This window comes from Lacerta agilis, chromosome 10 (assembly GCF_009819535.1).
Source record: "Lacerta agilis isolate rLacAgi1 chromosome 10, rLacAgi1.pri, whole genome shotgun sequence".
NCBI lineage: Eukaryota > Metazoa > Chordata > Lepidosauria > Squamata > Lacertidae > Lacerta > Lacerta agilis.
In genome coordinates this window covers 31,749,346-31,765,579 of record NC_046321.1, presented here as the reverse complement: position 1 = coordinate 31,765,579, position 16,234 = coordinate 31,749,346, and positions in this window count along the sequence as shown.

The following is a 16,234-nucleotide window of genomic DNA, read 5'->3' as shown; positions in this document are numbered from 1 at the left end:
AAGGTAGTCTGCAAGGGGCTCACTTTACAACAGAATTGTAAAAATGTAGTGGGGGGGGGAGAGGTTATAGCTGACTGGCTTTTAATTGAAGTGCTTGCTGAGTCAGACTGCTGAAGAGTGGGGAGGAGGAAGGCTGCTACAGATGAAGAGTATCGCTGCATCCAAGATGTGGCAGAGAGCTATCCCGCTTCACTCTTGGCATACCCTTCTAACCCTGACAGATTGCTGCTGCCATGTGAACAGTTGCCACGTTGTCTCTCAGGAAGGCATTTGACTTGAGGGGAACTGCTAAGTACTGCAGAGCAGAGAAACCACAGAACACCCCCTGTCCCCAAGGGCAAAGCTAGGAGTGAAAGGCCACTCTTGTTCTCCTAATCCCTGCTCAGCCGCCTCCATATCTGAAAGTGGAGTTACCAGCAGCAATGTGCAGTGGCGGCAGCAGCAGCAGCAGGACATAACAGCCAAGGGAATGGGAGGGACTTGCAAGGCCCACAGTGCTGGAGTAAAAGGATCTCTGTCCTCTAAAACAGCCTCTTGTTGCAACTTACAAGGCCACTCACAAGTTCTTGGGTGCCCCCGTTTGTCCCTTGCTAATTCTTTCTCATCTCAGGATTTCATTTTCCACTCTGAATTGCACTGAGTCAACACCAGAACTGCAAAGCTGAACAGCCCTACTATGGGATCTTGGCACAACGGGGTGAGTGGAATTGGCACGCGGTTAAAGCTCTGGGTTCTACTGTGCTGAGAACTGGCAGTGCAAAAACACACACGCACAAATCGCCAACTTGAAAACAACAACAACAACACCCAGGAACATAGTGCAGGCACACCTACAGACACAAAACCCCACATCTGCTTTCCTACTGCCTGGAATGGATAGAGAGATCATCGCTGCACAGAAGTGACTGGTTAGGAATCACTTCTTCACAGAGCACATAGTTGAACTGGAATTTGCTACTACAGCAAGTAGCAAAGGCAGCTAACTAGGATTTCTTTAAGGAGGAATTAGAAAAGTTCATAGCAGATAAGATATGTACCTTCTCCAATGTCAGTACCCGGTGCTCATGGGGGGGAGAGTGCTGTTGCATTCATGTCCTGCATGCAGGCTTCTCAAGGATCTGGTTGGCCACTGTGAGAATAGGATGCTGGACCAGATGGGCCTTTGGATGATCTATCTGGGCTCTTCTTGGGTTAAGTTCTCCATTGGTCCTGCCTCCACTGAACATGGTAAACATAAACTCTCAATTCAACCTTACTGATCTGTATTGCCTAATGAATCTTGTCTCATCATTTCAGTTTGACCTTCACATCCATAAAACTTCATGTCATCACCACCACTCCTATTTATCTGAACTTATAATTATCCAGACATTTTGAATATTCCTCAATTGAAAGGAACATTTCCATCACCCCACCTGCAAAGAGAAAATTTTTCAAAACCAGTTCCCTACCTTTATCAGTCCTGTTGGCAAATTCCACACATATCTATTTGTCCTGTACTGTTTCCACTGCCTGCCTGGTGTCCAAAGATCCTCAGAGCAAGAGGATGTTTGTATCATATGACCATCACAATATCTTTCCTACAATCTCAGCACATGGTGAAATGTAATGGTTTCATAGGCAAATCTCTTTTGGGGAAATTAGGCTTCAGAACATATTCACTTGCCTTAAATACTCACTTGCTTTAATACTTAAGTGTCACACACTTGTAATTCATTTATACGAAGGCTAGAAAATCTTTTACCTTCCAAATGTTGTTTGGATCCAAATCCCATTGGTCCCAGCCAGTGTCCTGTCTCTCCCCCTTGAACTCGGAACTTGAACTGTTGTCACGTCTGGAGGTTTTGAAAGTTCTATTGATGAATTCAGTACAGCATCCCACCATGGGTCTACAGGTTACACACAGGTAAGGCATGACAGAGTACTATGATACATGACTAGGCGTAACTAAGCTATTGATCCATCACTTGACATGCTCCCTCTGAGAGTGGGGTGTGCACAGCTATTCACGCAGGCAGGACATGCAAGGTTTGCTTGAACCAGCACTGTTCCCTTGCTTCTTTGGAGACAAAGGTGGAGGTGACATAGCTGGCTCCCTGTCAGACTTATTCCTGGGTGTTTTCCTTGAGGGATGAGGTGCATAGGGTGTCCGGTACTATAGAGGCAGGCTGTTCTTTTGCTAGGCCACTAGACCTTTCCCCTGAATCCAGATCCCCACCTCCCAATTTACTAGGACCATCCTTGGGTCAATCTCCTGTGCTCATCCCTCAACTTGCTAGGGTCTTCCTTTGGGTCAGGCTCCTCCAATTCCCTGCGTTCTTCCCATTCCTCATCCTCATCTGACTACCCTTTCTGCAATGTCTCCAGGGGTCTCATGACATCCAGTAGTGGAGAGTGGAGTGGGGTAGAGGTACTTTCCTGACCTCCTGGCAGGTGAATAAAGGGAAGGGCAAGGTGTCAGGGAAGGTAAAAGGTAAAGGGACCCCTGACCATTAGGTCCAGTCATGGACAACTCTGGGGTTGCGGCGCTAATCTCGCTTTACTGGCTGAGGGAGCCGGCGTACAGCTTCAGGGTCATGTGGCCAGCATGACTAAGCCACTTCTGGCGAACCAGAGCAGCACACAGAAATGCCGTTTACCTTCCCGCCGGAGTGGTACCTATTTATCTACTTGCACTTTGACATGCTTTTGAACTGCTAGGTTGGCAGTGCATACAAGCTAATAGGAGTGTTGCAGTGGCTCTGCTTGTGCTCTTGCACCAAACCACCCTTTCCACCACCTTGATCCTCACCCTCCTCCCGGTAAGCAGCAGAGACTCATCTGCCGGGAGGTCAGACAAGTGTCTCCACCCCACCACTACTCCATCCGCTGCTGGTCCCAGTCAGCATGGCCAATCGTCAGGGATGATGAATTCAAGAGCCTCTGGAGAGCCACAGGTTCCATGTCCCTATTTCATGCAAATAACAAAAGATAGGGGAATGGGCCAACCAAAGGCACTGTATAACTTGTATAGCACATGCACAGAGCATTGGAAACAAGCAAGACGAATTGGAGCTTTTAATACAGGATGCAAATATGACCTGGTAGGCATTATTGAAACCTGATGGGATGAGACCCATTATGGGAATGTAGGAATTGAGGAGTATAACATGTTCAAAAGGAATAGGCCACAAGGATGTTTTCATGGATAGTTGAGATTCCTGCACAGCAGGGGGCTGGGCTAGATAACCCTCAGGGTCCCTTCAAAAAGTATATAGTTCTATGAGTCTATGAAGAGCTGGATAACTACACAATAAGGAGCAGAACAGCTATATTGATTTGCCTCTCAGATTGTAGCAATGTGAATGAATCATTTTCAGTCAAATAAACCAGAGGAAAAACAAAACAGGATGTACATGGACCTTGTGGTTACGCTAACGTGTTCATGAGGAGATGTTTCCTCAATGCCTGTCCCACGAGTGTACATAGATAATTATAGAGACAACTTTTTAAAGAGGCTTGCTATGTACATTGGTAAACTTTAATTCCTTTTCTCTCTTGTCTAGAAGACCACATTCGAAACAACAAGCCCTTAAACCACCGTGTGGCCAAGAAGCCATCCCCTATCCTCCCACAGCTGGCCACAGCCAGAGTGCTAAAATATAGAAAGTTGCAGTCAGATGTCCTCACAAGACCCTCCAGTTAGTGGAGTAGTTGTCAAGTGTGGGGGCAGAAGATTTCCTCAAAAGGCTCAAGTCAGCACTTTTGAGAAATGGGACCAATGTGTTTAAACACTATGATGGTGTTGCTGCAGATATTTAATGGAGAACATATTTATTAGACCAGTTCAAACCAGCTGATGATCTGCCCACCCCAGGGTACTATCTGATATGAACTGGTATGAACCACTAGCTAGTGTGAACCGGACCTTTGGCAGGAGTTATTGTAAGAAAAATTGACCGCAACTTCTCCACTCTTGTTTGTTGCTAGAAAATGTCATAGAGTGAAGCAGCTGTACAGATGTTCCTCATCACAAGAAGTGCTTCTGTTTAAAGAACATGTAAAGCTAACATGCATTTTTAACCACAATTGTAGCTTATAGTGCATACTTTTTAACTGTTGTGTTAATTCATTATGCTTTTATTTTAATTTGTTTTTAACATTGGTTTTTATTGACATTTTAAATGTATATATCATATTCTTAGTAAACTACTTTGATATTTTATTTAAAGTTAAGCAGTATAAAATTCTGTTAATGAAATAAAATACTATGCTTCTCTAACAGCTCATAATGTGGGGTTGCTGCAAAATTGCAGTTCTTTCCGCATTGCTGTTAAGAGAGTTGTTTGGAAGATGACTATTGGGTAGTGTCTGTGATGTCATTGATGATGAGCAACACAAGTCCTCCTCCTCCAAAGCCCATGCATTCAGAAAAGAAGAACTGAAACTGCTTATTCTCAAGGCAAAGTCTGGAGAACCCCCATGGCAGTCTTCCTGCTGCCCCACAGCATTTTCAGACACAGCCTTGAGATTTTAGCTGGAATATCCTTTGGGACTTTGCTTGGATGATAATACTTATTCCTGTGCAAGTCTCTGTTTTCTACGCCCAGCGCTCTTAACCTCTGGTACACTAGATGCATAGTATTCAGCCTTTTGAAGATTAAGTTATCTTATTTTGGTGCGATACTGCAGAAGACACCTGTAGGGGTATGAAAATCAGATGAAACACTTTGCTTCTATGACTCTCTGTCCCCTGAGATTCCCTTCTTGTCTTGATGGAACCCAAATATGGCATGATAGATACTCTGTGGGTGGCTCTTGTGGCTGTTACGGAGGGCAGTCTGCTACGTTCTGGTGGTTCTCAGGAATTAATGAGCCAAGACAAGGATTTGGAATTAGAACCAAACCTCTACGTCTACCTCCACCGACCACAAGGCTGAGTCACTTGCCACATAACTAGTTTTTCCAGTACCACTAACAACCTCCTTATGAAGCAGAATAGGCAGTGGCTGTCTCAACAGCCAAAATGCCCACTGAAAGGTGTGTATTGATGCGTGGAGGTAGGCTGCATGACTATGGCAAGGACAGAGAGATAATGCCACCCTAATTTCAATGATCATGGGTAGAGTAAGATAGAGCTGGGGGAAGTGATAAGTTACCATGGAAGATGAAGGCATCTCTGCCTTGTCAAACAATTAAGAACCTGCTGTGTCCGACCGACTGAAAGATTATTACAGAAGAAGAAATTCTTAAAGCAATTAAAAACTTAAAAAGTGGGAAGGCACCAGGACCGGATGGATTTGCAGCAAAATACTACAAAAAATTCAGTTGCACCCTACTTGTACCTTTTAAAGAAGTATTAAACAATATATTGGAAAAAGCAGAGATTCCTGAAACATGGAAAGAAGCTTATATTACATTAATACCTAAACCAGATTCAGATTTGTTACAAATTAAAAATTATAGACCCATTTCATTGTTAAATAATGACTGTAAGATATTTGCTAGCATACTTGCAAATAGATTGAAGAATATATTGAAAGAAGCAATACATGAAGACCATGCAGGCTTTTTACCTGGCAGACAGATGAAAGACAATATAAGGAATGTGATAAATATTATTGAATATCTGACAGCCAGGAATGAAAAGCATGCAGCATTGATTTTTATAGACGCAGAAAAAGCTTTTGACAATATATCTTGGGAATTTATGATAAAGAATCTGGAAGTTATGGAATTAGGAGAATGATTTATAAGAAGTATAAAAGCAATATATTCGGAACAAAGAGCGAAAATAATTGTGAATAATGTTTTGACTGAAAATATAAAAATTACTAAAGGTACAAGACAAGGGCGTCCACTGTTGCCATTACCATTTATCTAGGTTCTGGAAGTCCTCCTGAAGACAATAAGACAATCAGAAAGAATTAAAGGAATAATGGTCGGAAGAAAGCAACATAAAGTGAAAGCCTTTGTCGATGACTTGGTACTGACAATTGAAGAGCCAATAGAGAGCTCCAAGGCAGTATTAGAAGAAATGGAAGAATTCGGCCAAGTCACAGGATTTAAATTAAATAGAAAAAAGACTAAAATGCTTGTTAAGAATATGGGCAATGGAATGATAGAGAGGATTCAACAACAAACCAACATTGAGGTGGTTAAAAAAGTTAAATATTTGCTGGTTGCAATATCATCAGATAAATGAAATGTTTAAGCAAGATAGGAAAAATGGTTTTACTATTGAAAAATCCAAAATCTTATATGAAAGACAATTGCACTCAACTGAATTGAGTAGTCGGATTGCAAGAAGCTTTGAAAGTTAAAATCCAAAAGTCATTGTAATATGAATTTTAGTGATAATTTTAAGTGTTATGATTTTTAGCAGTGATAAAGTTGTGAAGTATAGAAATTAGTAATGAATGTTAGAAATCATAAGGAGGGTTTGATGGAAGTCATGGCCTTAAAAAGCCAAAACGTACAAGATAAGAAGAGAAAATGTAATGGAAATTATTATTGTATTATTATAAAATGAATAAAAAATGATATGGCAAAAAATAACCTGCTGCGTCCACTGGCCTTTGTGTGATGCTGTTTAATGCTTGATCACTACATAATAAGACCACACTCATCCATGATTTGATCTACTGAGACCTGGGTGGGTGTGTTTAGTGGGGTTGATCTGACCCACCTGTGCCCACCCTGGACACTTGGTGCAGCATCAGCACAGGAGTTTCTGTGCTCCACAGATCTTCCATAACCAGGAAACACCTCTGTTGGAACTGGCTGTGAGAGCCTGCACCCAGTATTGGGCCAAGGAGATGCTAAACAATGGCTGTTGTCGGTATACCATCCACCCTCTGCCCAGAGGTCATACAAACCTTGAGCAGATATTCGGCTGTAAAACTTACACATGGCCAGGAATGAGTGTCTTCTAGGTTCCAGCTCAGGGAGGGCAGAGATCTGAGGGGGCTCCTGTACTCATGGAGGTCCCCACCCCAATTTAGATCTCAGTTGTGTAGAGTTCTAAATCACATGGGCAGCCTCTGTGAATACAGGTGGACACTTGCCCCCATCCTCTCCCTGCTCACCTGTAGGTTTACACCTGGGCTACTATAGCAGGAGATTCTATAATCCAAGGGTGTATTAACACATGGTAATTAGCTGCAAATGGACCGCATCTGATTAAATCAAATGTAGAACACCAACTTTGTGTCAAATAGGTGATTTAACTTGTGTTGCAGACATGACCCAAGAGCTATTCAGCTTTGCGTCAAATAGGTTATTTAAGACAGTGTTTTTCAACCACTGTTCCGCGGCACACTAGTGTGCCGTGAGATGTTGCCTGGTGTGCCGTGGGAAAAATTGAAAAATTACTTTATATATAGTCAATATAGGCACAGAGTTAAATTTTTTAACATTTTTTAACATTTTCTAATGGTGGTGTGCCTCGTGATTTTTTTCATGAAACAAGTGTGCCTTTGCCCAAAAAAGGTTGAAAAACACTGATTTAAGAGATATGTAATGACTTGAATTCCCATGGAAAGACAAGAGGAAGCTTCTCCTAAGCTCACTGTCCATCAGCAGATCCTTGTTTCCTACCAAAATATACAAAAGGAAAAAAAAAGGAAAAGGAAAAAAAAGGTTCAGCTGCATAGCAATTATTTCCAAGGCGGGGCAATGACATCTGTGCAGGAGAGGGAGTATTGGCTTGTGTTTGAGACACTTCGGTTAAATACCACAGCCTCATCATCCCACACAGCTCCTCTTTCACTGCATTTCACGCCAACAGGAATATTCTTTGGGATGCAATTGTTAATGTTTTCATGGGATCTCAGAGGTTTCCAACGTAGGCCTTCATCATGAGGTCTTCCCATCATCAATGTCTTTCCTGAGCTCCTGGAAATATGAAGGTCTTATGTTGGTTTCCCAGGCCTTTTCTCATCCATGGGAAAATATCCCACACTGATGAAGAGATTAAAAAGCCACAGAAAAACTTGCAAGAGGAACATGTTAGTATTGATTCCACTTAATGCTGCCTTTCTTCCATGATGGAATAGGCTGTCTCCCATCCAGGTCATTACCTAGATCTGCTTCTCATTAGCAAGGCCAATGGATGCAGGTCCTCTGGGCTCATGGGGGGGGGGCTGCTCCATCCACCTCAGTCTGGCCTCAGCCAGACTGTTTTTGCCTGGTTGCGATGTGTTATCAAAGAACTTTTGCTTGCCTTGATAGAGGATAGCAAGGCATGTGAGAATGTTCATAGAAATGTGCCTGTTTTAAAATGGTAATATTCACATTTGCTGCTCCGCCCACTATTTGCCCTGGCCCCACCCCCATTGGCATTTGGCCCTCAGAAAGTTACCAAGAAGAAAATGTGGCCCTCAGGCTGGACAAGGTTCCCCAGCCCGGTTTAAGGCAGTGGCTTAAGATGCTCCTTTCTCTGCAGGTTTTCAGAGGAAATGATTAGATCCAATTAGACAAATTGGTTCGATTCAGCTGCTGCTATTAAGCATCACTGTTGAATGATTTGTTATGATGGGTTTTGTCCTTTGTGAGAATTGTGTTTATGTTATGGATTCTATATTTTCCTCAGGTCTCTCTTGCCTACCTTCAAATTCTCGCAATGTTCGGAGGAACTTGAGTAGGTGTCCTCAGGGCGCAGGCTGGTGGTTTGGTCAGAACAGAGGCTGCAAAGGGAAGGCCAGAGCATTGTGGGTAACAGATGTACCAGCACTGTCAACAATCCCAGTGAGGTTACCATTCCAGATCGTGAAGCTGAAAGGGGAGAGAACTGGGTGGGAGGAGACCTGCTGGAGGAAACCTGCCACAGCTCCAAGGATGGGCAGGTGACCATTCAGAGCCAAGGTTGGAAGATACAGGATACAGAGATTTCCAATCCTGTTATTCCTTGCCTTGGGGCCAAAGCCAAGCTAGACTTAGCAGCAACAGATGACACATTTGTTTAAACTTGTCTGGCTGGATCTTGCAGGTGGAATCAAAAGGGGCACTCAGAAAGGGACCTCACAGCTGACCACCCCATATTTTGTCCCCCCTCCAAGTGCTTTTTTCTCCCGCCAAGCTTTAATATCTTCAGCCAAACTTCATTACGTACCTTTAGGTGCCAAGTGAAAATGTTTCTCTATAACCAGGCCTTTGGCAGATTGAACATTCGATGGCCTTTTAAATGTGCTTGCGGGAAAGTGGGGGTTATTGGTTTGCTTTCGTTTTATTGTGTATTTCGTGTCCTCATTTAGTATTTTTATGTCATGAACCACCTTGTGATCTTCAGATGAAGGGCGGTGCACAATTTTAATACATAATAAATAATAAAATAAATAATATAATGGTGTAGTCGGAACATTGGTTCATCTAAACTAGTACTGTTGACACTGACTCCAGTCTTATCTGGAGGTGTGAGGGATTGAATCTGGGACACTTGAAGCAAGTGCTCTGGCACTGAGCTCTGGCCTTTCCCCACAGCTGAGATGTGCTCAGGTGGCAGAAAAGCTGTGACTGGGGCAGACCCAGGTTAAGCTAGTTATTATGAGTTGTAGTCAATGTTTGCCACAGTCTCAGAGCAGATCCATTGAAATGAATGGACATGACCAACTTGGGACTATTAATTTAAATGAGTCTACCCTGAGGAGAGCTTAGTTGGATGCAACCCTACGGACCTTGTCAGATGCGTAGAGGAGGTGGCTGGTTCTGCCCCTAATCCCCCTTCGTGTGCTCATTGTATGGTCTGAAAAATTCATTTCCCAGCATTCCTGAGCGTGCAAAGAGAGATGGCTGTAAACACAGGGAGTCTTTTCAGACCTAACAATAAATGCACATAGGCTACGGCTGGAAGCCTGCCCCTGGGATGTCACATGCATCCATTGTACATGTTTAGAACATCTGAAAATGATTTTGGTGAAAGTCCTTTCTGTGTGTTGAATTTAAGGGTCCATCAGCAGTGCACAGTTAAATCCAACACACTTCTTTTCCTGCAAAGAGAGCACAAGGATGAAAAGGCATGTCTAATTTTCTGCAAAAACAAGCAAGCAAACAAACAAACAAAAAAACCCCCCGATAGGATGCAGGGAGGGAGAATATGGTGATTCATATTAGTCACACAAGAAACAGCAAGAAGATAGGCAAATCACCGAAAACACAACCCAAGTCTTTCCACTGGAGGGGGTCAAGCTGCACATTAGGTTAATGTGGAGTTTCCCCCCTGAATTCTCTTTGTAATTTTTGTTGGAGAGAGAGGTTTGGAAGTAGAGTTTTGTAGTAGAGTTAGCACAATGGTGTTTGCTCGAAGCACATTTAAACTTGGTTCGATATACATATATCCTCATTCACTTAAAAAAATAAATAAATAACAAAACGTTCCCCGGGAAGAAACTACGATGCCTGGAGATGATTTTTTGGGTCTGTAAAAAAAACACACCTTGGGAGTTACTTTCCCCAACACCAATTTAAACTGGTACTAGGAAAAGCTTGTGCATTGTGTCTGAACACTCTGCTTATGCTCTGTTGCTACTTAATGTACATACCATAGCAGATCCCACTAAATCCATTTCCCAATGATGTTTCCTGAGCCCAAGAGAGAAAAGCACCCTCATCCCTCTGAGTACAGAACACTGAATTAGTTGAGCTTAGTCATATATCCTGGAGGCTCTGTGTTTTGAAACCTTATCCTGCCCTAAAATATGTGGGTGGTGCGTGCTGTTTAATATAAACCATGTTTAGTCTCATTCCTCCCCTGCTTTAACAAATCAGAGCGTCCAAACCCCCAAACTGAGAAAGAGACAGCTTCTATTTTGGGCGATGAATATGCGCCAAGCCTCAGCCCATGTTTTATTTTTGTTTAATAAATTAACTCTGTCTCAGGGAATTTGTCTGAGGCTGAAAAACAAGGTCCAGACCATATCATGTTATTGTGGCTGCGAAGAGGTGTGCGCATGTGTGGGAGAGTGAACTTTATTTCAAGGTAAACACTCTCCAACCTAGTCATCCTTTCTTCGCAAAATCTGTGAAGAGCCTCGGCTTCATAAACATCACTAACGTAGGTTCCTGATCCGTAAATCACACACCCACTGGGTTGTCAATACAGCAGTATAAACAAGAACTTTTGCATCTGAGCATGTACTTTTATGGCGGCTGACACTGGCCAAATCTGACTTAACGTAGGAGAGCTGATATTAGACGTGTGTGTGTGTGTGTGTGTGTGTGTGTGTGTGAAGTTGTTTGTTTTAATTGGCTCAGCAGTCCTGGGAGGGTATTTAATCATTCCCCCTTTCACTACTTCACCAGGGGCATACCTAGGGGTTGGCGAAACTGACCCCCCACTGGGGTGAAGCTCAAAATGCCCCCAGGTTGCTCTGGCTGCGGAAAGAGAGTTAGTTGTGTAGGGTGAGAGGCATAAGAGGCAGATTGCCTGGATGACAATTGCCTGGGGTGGGTAAGTGGGGTTACAGGACAGCTGGTGTCACTGCCGCTGCCTTTTTTGCGCCTGCTACCAATGGGAGCTTTTAACTTCCCCCAACTATTTCAAACAGCGAAAAAAGTTTTGGCCAAAGTTTTTTGTTTTTGTTTATAGGGCACCCCCCCCCCCCCAATCATGGCAGTGCTAACATGAGTTGCCTTACGTCTGGATTTCTGCTTCTGACTGCAGTATTCTGGAAATTGTCTGGGAAATTGCAGACGTATGGCAACTCTACCTGACTAGGCCCTGCCTGCCTCCTTCCCCATTTGCAATAAAAATACAATGAAAAGTAGAATTCAAATTCCATATGAATATTTAATGTAATGGATGTGCCATCTCCTGTCTTCAACTCTACAGACACTCCATGGACCACCTGAATGAAGCTTGTGGAACCCCTGGCCTAAATGCTATTCAATTACTTACTCACTTACTCAGAATCTCATGGAGAGTGAAGCATCAACGTAGTGAAGCATCAACATAGGGACCACTGAAACTTGCCACCTATTGGTGGTCCACGGACCACAATTTGGAAACCCCTGGTCTAGTAAAATGTTCCTCCCTGAAGACTGATCCAAGTGGTTTTATGTTGGATCTGGAAGGATTTCCCGTCAATATGGCCTATGAAACGAGATGTCTACAACCTACTGATGCCATAGAAATACATCTATAGAGTCTATTAACCAGGAATGTGAGACTTTGAATGATTATTTGCTTGGCATTCTTTTGTAGAATATTGCAAGCTGGGCTAACAAAAGCAAGTACAGCAAATTCTCAAAATATACAAATCAACAAAATATATTGTGTTTCAAGAGACTTGGGCCAGGTGGTGACTGGGGTGAAAGTCGTTTGGAATATGGTACTCTGTTTCTGGACTGATATTCCTGGGAAAGCTTTTTGATGCCTGCACTTAGGTCCTTCCAGCACCAAATAAAGCCCTTTTTATTTTCCTATGTCAAATGTCAACTTTAATGGGTTTTTATTTTGTGGCTTAAATGTGCTCTGTTGCTTTACATGTGACTGAAATGGTGCTGCGATTTGAATTTTACCATTTCTACATATTTATGGACAGCTTTTCTGAATGCAATAATAATTTTTGTAATTAATTAATTAATTAAAATGCTACACCACACTCCAGTGAGCTGCTCCTGAACACCCTTCTCCTCTTCCCTGGATAGCTTCAGTCAGAGATGTAGTCCAAAGAATGCCAACATTGCCAATCTCCTCTCTCAACCATCCACCATGTAGTTGTTCTGCACAGAAGCCCCTGAAATGAATTAGAGCTAAATGAGGGAACTTGTCCAGCTCCCATTGACTTCAGTGGGATTTGAGCTTCCTGGTGGATTGTATTCAACAAAGTCAATCGTAGGAAGCTGCTGCTTGTTGAGCTGTATAAGTATTGTTCTCTTGACAGCAAGCTGGAGCAGGCCTCCCCTCCAATGCATGTTGCAGCTGGATGGGCAAACATTCCAGGCGATCTTCAACTCACATGCCAGACCTTCAAACCCTACAGGGTATTGCTTTCAGTCATCTGTCTGCATGGTCAGCATTCAAGACATTTTATTTAGATCTCTGACGTTTTGAAACCTGCGGCAGCATATGAAATTGTGTAGCTGCCCCCATAGCAGAGGAACTAGAGTAATAATTGTTAGCTTGTTGAAAGAGCTGTGAGCTTTTTCATGCATCACATTTTAAAATGTTTGCACCTATGGTATTTCCGAGTACACACATAATAATGTAAAGAGTGAATGTGAGCACAGCTATCATAAAGGTCCGTAATGTGAGGGAATGAAGCTTACCTTTAAGACCCTGTTTAGTGTGTAATTCAGCAGTAAACCCAGGTTTGCCTCTGCACAAGGTGTGAACTAGCTTTTAGATGTTGGTTGAAAACTACACTTAGGGAGCTTCAACAAGGTTGCTATTTTTGGCAACTACTTAATCATATACCAACTAATTCAGGTTGTGCATCTAAAGCTGATCAACACTCTTGTCAACCAACTCAGTTCTAGCAAAAAACAACAACAGACTTTTTGCAATAAGGCAGGGTTGAGGAACCTCAGACCCAGGGGCAAAAAACAGCTGTTTGAGTGTTGTTATCTGACCTTTGAGACTCTCTCCAGTCCATTACCACTGCCCAGCCATACCACCCTTGAATGTTTTGCCTGTTTGGAATGTTTCCTTGAACTCTTGCTTGTTTGGACAGAGAGGGGTATAGAAACTAGTGTACTGTACAAAGGTAAGATTAACATTAACTAATCTGCCCACTTTTATTCTGAGCCCACCCACTACTGGTATGCGGCCTCCAGAATGTTGCCCAGAAGAAAATGTGACCCTCAGACTTAAAAACGTTCCTCCATCCCCATGATAAGGAAAATAAATGGGAAATGCATTGGAAAGTGTGGAATGACACTTATTTGATGCAACATTGTATAACCTCCCTGAAAACATATCAAGATGAATGCTCAATAAACAGGTTGTCTGGAAGGACTCTGGTCACATTCTTTATAGAATAGGCTTCTTGTTATATTTGGGTTGTTTGGAGAAGACATGAGATGAGCCCAGCGTTTAGGGGGCAGAGGCCCGTTGCTGCCCCTCACTTTTGGTGTTGGCTGCCTTAGAAAGCTTGGGCATTATTTACGGTAGCTAAAAGTGGGAGAGTCAGAGGAGGCTTGTGGATTTCCTGAAGTTCCCCCTACCTCTTCTCCTATAATTCAAACACTGGACAAACCTAATATACAAAGTTTTTCTCCCATTAAAGCTATATGTTTCAGGGCTTTGTTTACACAGCCAGGTATCCTGGGATAACAACCACCGAACTCATTCAACCCTCTAGTTTGTTTACACATTCCAGGGATGAATAAAGAACTGGTTTGCTGCAGGAGTTACACAACTCCCATCAAGATCAGAGGAGCCTAACTAACGTATATTTCATCCAGATTGAGTGATAATGGAAGAGTTCTCCCTGTTGATGGGTAAGCTTACCATTCCTGAGAAAAACAAAATGAGTGACTTTAAATGACCCAGCATACTCAGCAAGGGTGTGTACTGAAAGCATCTGTGGTTCCTTGAAAAGCTAACCTTTGGCACTTGACTCATAAACAAGCCTGAAGAACTGTTCAAGTAATATGCTTGACACTGAGTGCAGGAGTGCTAGGAAGCAAAGGCCAATCCCATCTTGATATGGATACCTTTGGAATACCCTCTTTCCCCACATTCATAAGTATATTGTTGCATGCATGAGGAAAACATGTTGTTACATCTTCCTATATACATAAAAATGTAAGGCCACCATCATGCAGTCCCCACTGGAAAATTTCTAGTGCCTTAATAAACTCCTAGATTTGCATGAAGTCAGGGCATGGGAGGGACGCAAAAGAGAAGGCAGGTTTAAAAATGGCCGTTTTCAACAACAGCAGAGGGTTGACTAAAGCAGTGATAGAGGGACACAGAAAAGCTGCGAGGATACATGCGGGGGGGGGGGCTTGAAGGAGCTGTGAGGGAATGGGGGAATTGAGTGAAGTGTAAAGGGAGGGGTGGTTAGTAGGCAGGGCTGGCGAGCATAAAACTGCAATTTGTGAAGTGATCCTAAGATGCTAAATTTTTGGCACACTTTGAGTTTCTGTCTGCTGCAACTTGCAAGCTGAGGTTACTGTCATTGCCTCCACTGTATCCAATGGTTCAAAGGCACTTCCAAAGTTTGTTTAAAATGACAACATAATGGGTGGTCCCTATTTAAATCCATTACATACGCAAGAAGATCAAACTCCATTCGAATATAAAAATGTTTGAGGGACTCTTGGTATTTCAGAGTCTGAAAAGGGAGAGAAGCAGCTGCATCCCATCTTGCATTGCTGATCCAGCCATGTGCTTCTCAGAGGGAGGAAAAGAGTGGAAGCAACAAGTGAGCTCATATTTACACAAAGTACAAAATGAGATATATGCACTGCCTGACTACACCCTGCAGATCATGTGGAATGTTGAAGCCAGCCATGAGAGGAAGCAGCTCACAAAACCCTGCCTGCCTCATTTCCTTGTGCATATTCTGACTCACTAGTTTGGGCATGCTGCCAAGCATCAGGGCCTGAAGGACCATTTCTTGTTGCCTCTTCCCCTCTTTTCCCTCCTGCTATGCAGGAGAGATATTCACTCAACTATAGGGGCTTTTCCAAAAGCTACCAACACACACACACACACACACACACACACACACACACACACACACACACATTCAGTTAGCCAGTGAAAGTTGGGAAATAGTGCCAGCTCCCATCAGTTCCCAGGCTGCATTTGTCAGAAGCAGCTGACATCAAACTTCATACCCTGTTGTTGAATGCACCAAGGATGTGGCAAGAGCGCGAGAGAAACAAGCCTGAAGCTGGAATGCCAAACACAGTTGTGGGAGGCTAAGTCCCACTGAGCACTAGGGATGAAAAAAATAAGGCATTTTTTTTTGTTTCACCCTGCATTTGCCGCATGCAGCACTGTTTCTATACCACTACAGTTCATCTTCTGCCAAAAATATGTTCTTCATCTCACTGTCTGCTGTGGCAAAATTACTTTTGTATTTTGTGTGAATTTGCTTAAAAGTATGTAAATTATGTTGCCATTATATTATTCCACCCCATTAATTTCAGTGCAAAGAGAACACAGTGAGAATGGGGAAAACATAATCAATTGCTTATCATTTGTGGACTGAAAGCACCAGCAACAGTGAATACTGATAATTCCGTGCGCTCTGATTTCTGTCATGGTGTTCCATTGTGCCAGAAGCAGTTAAGTTATGCTGGC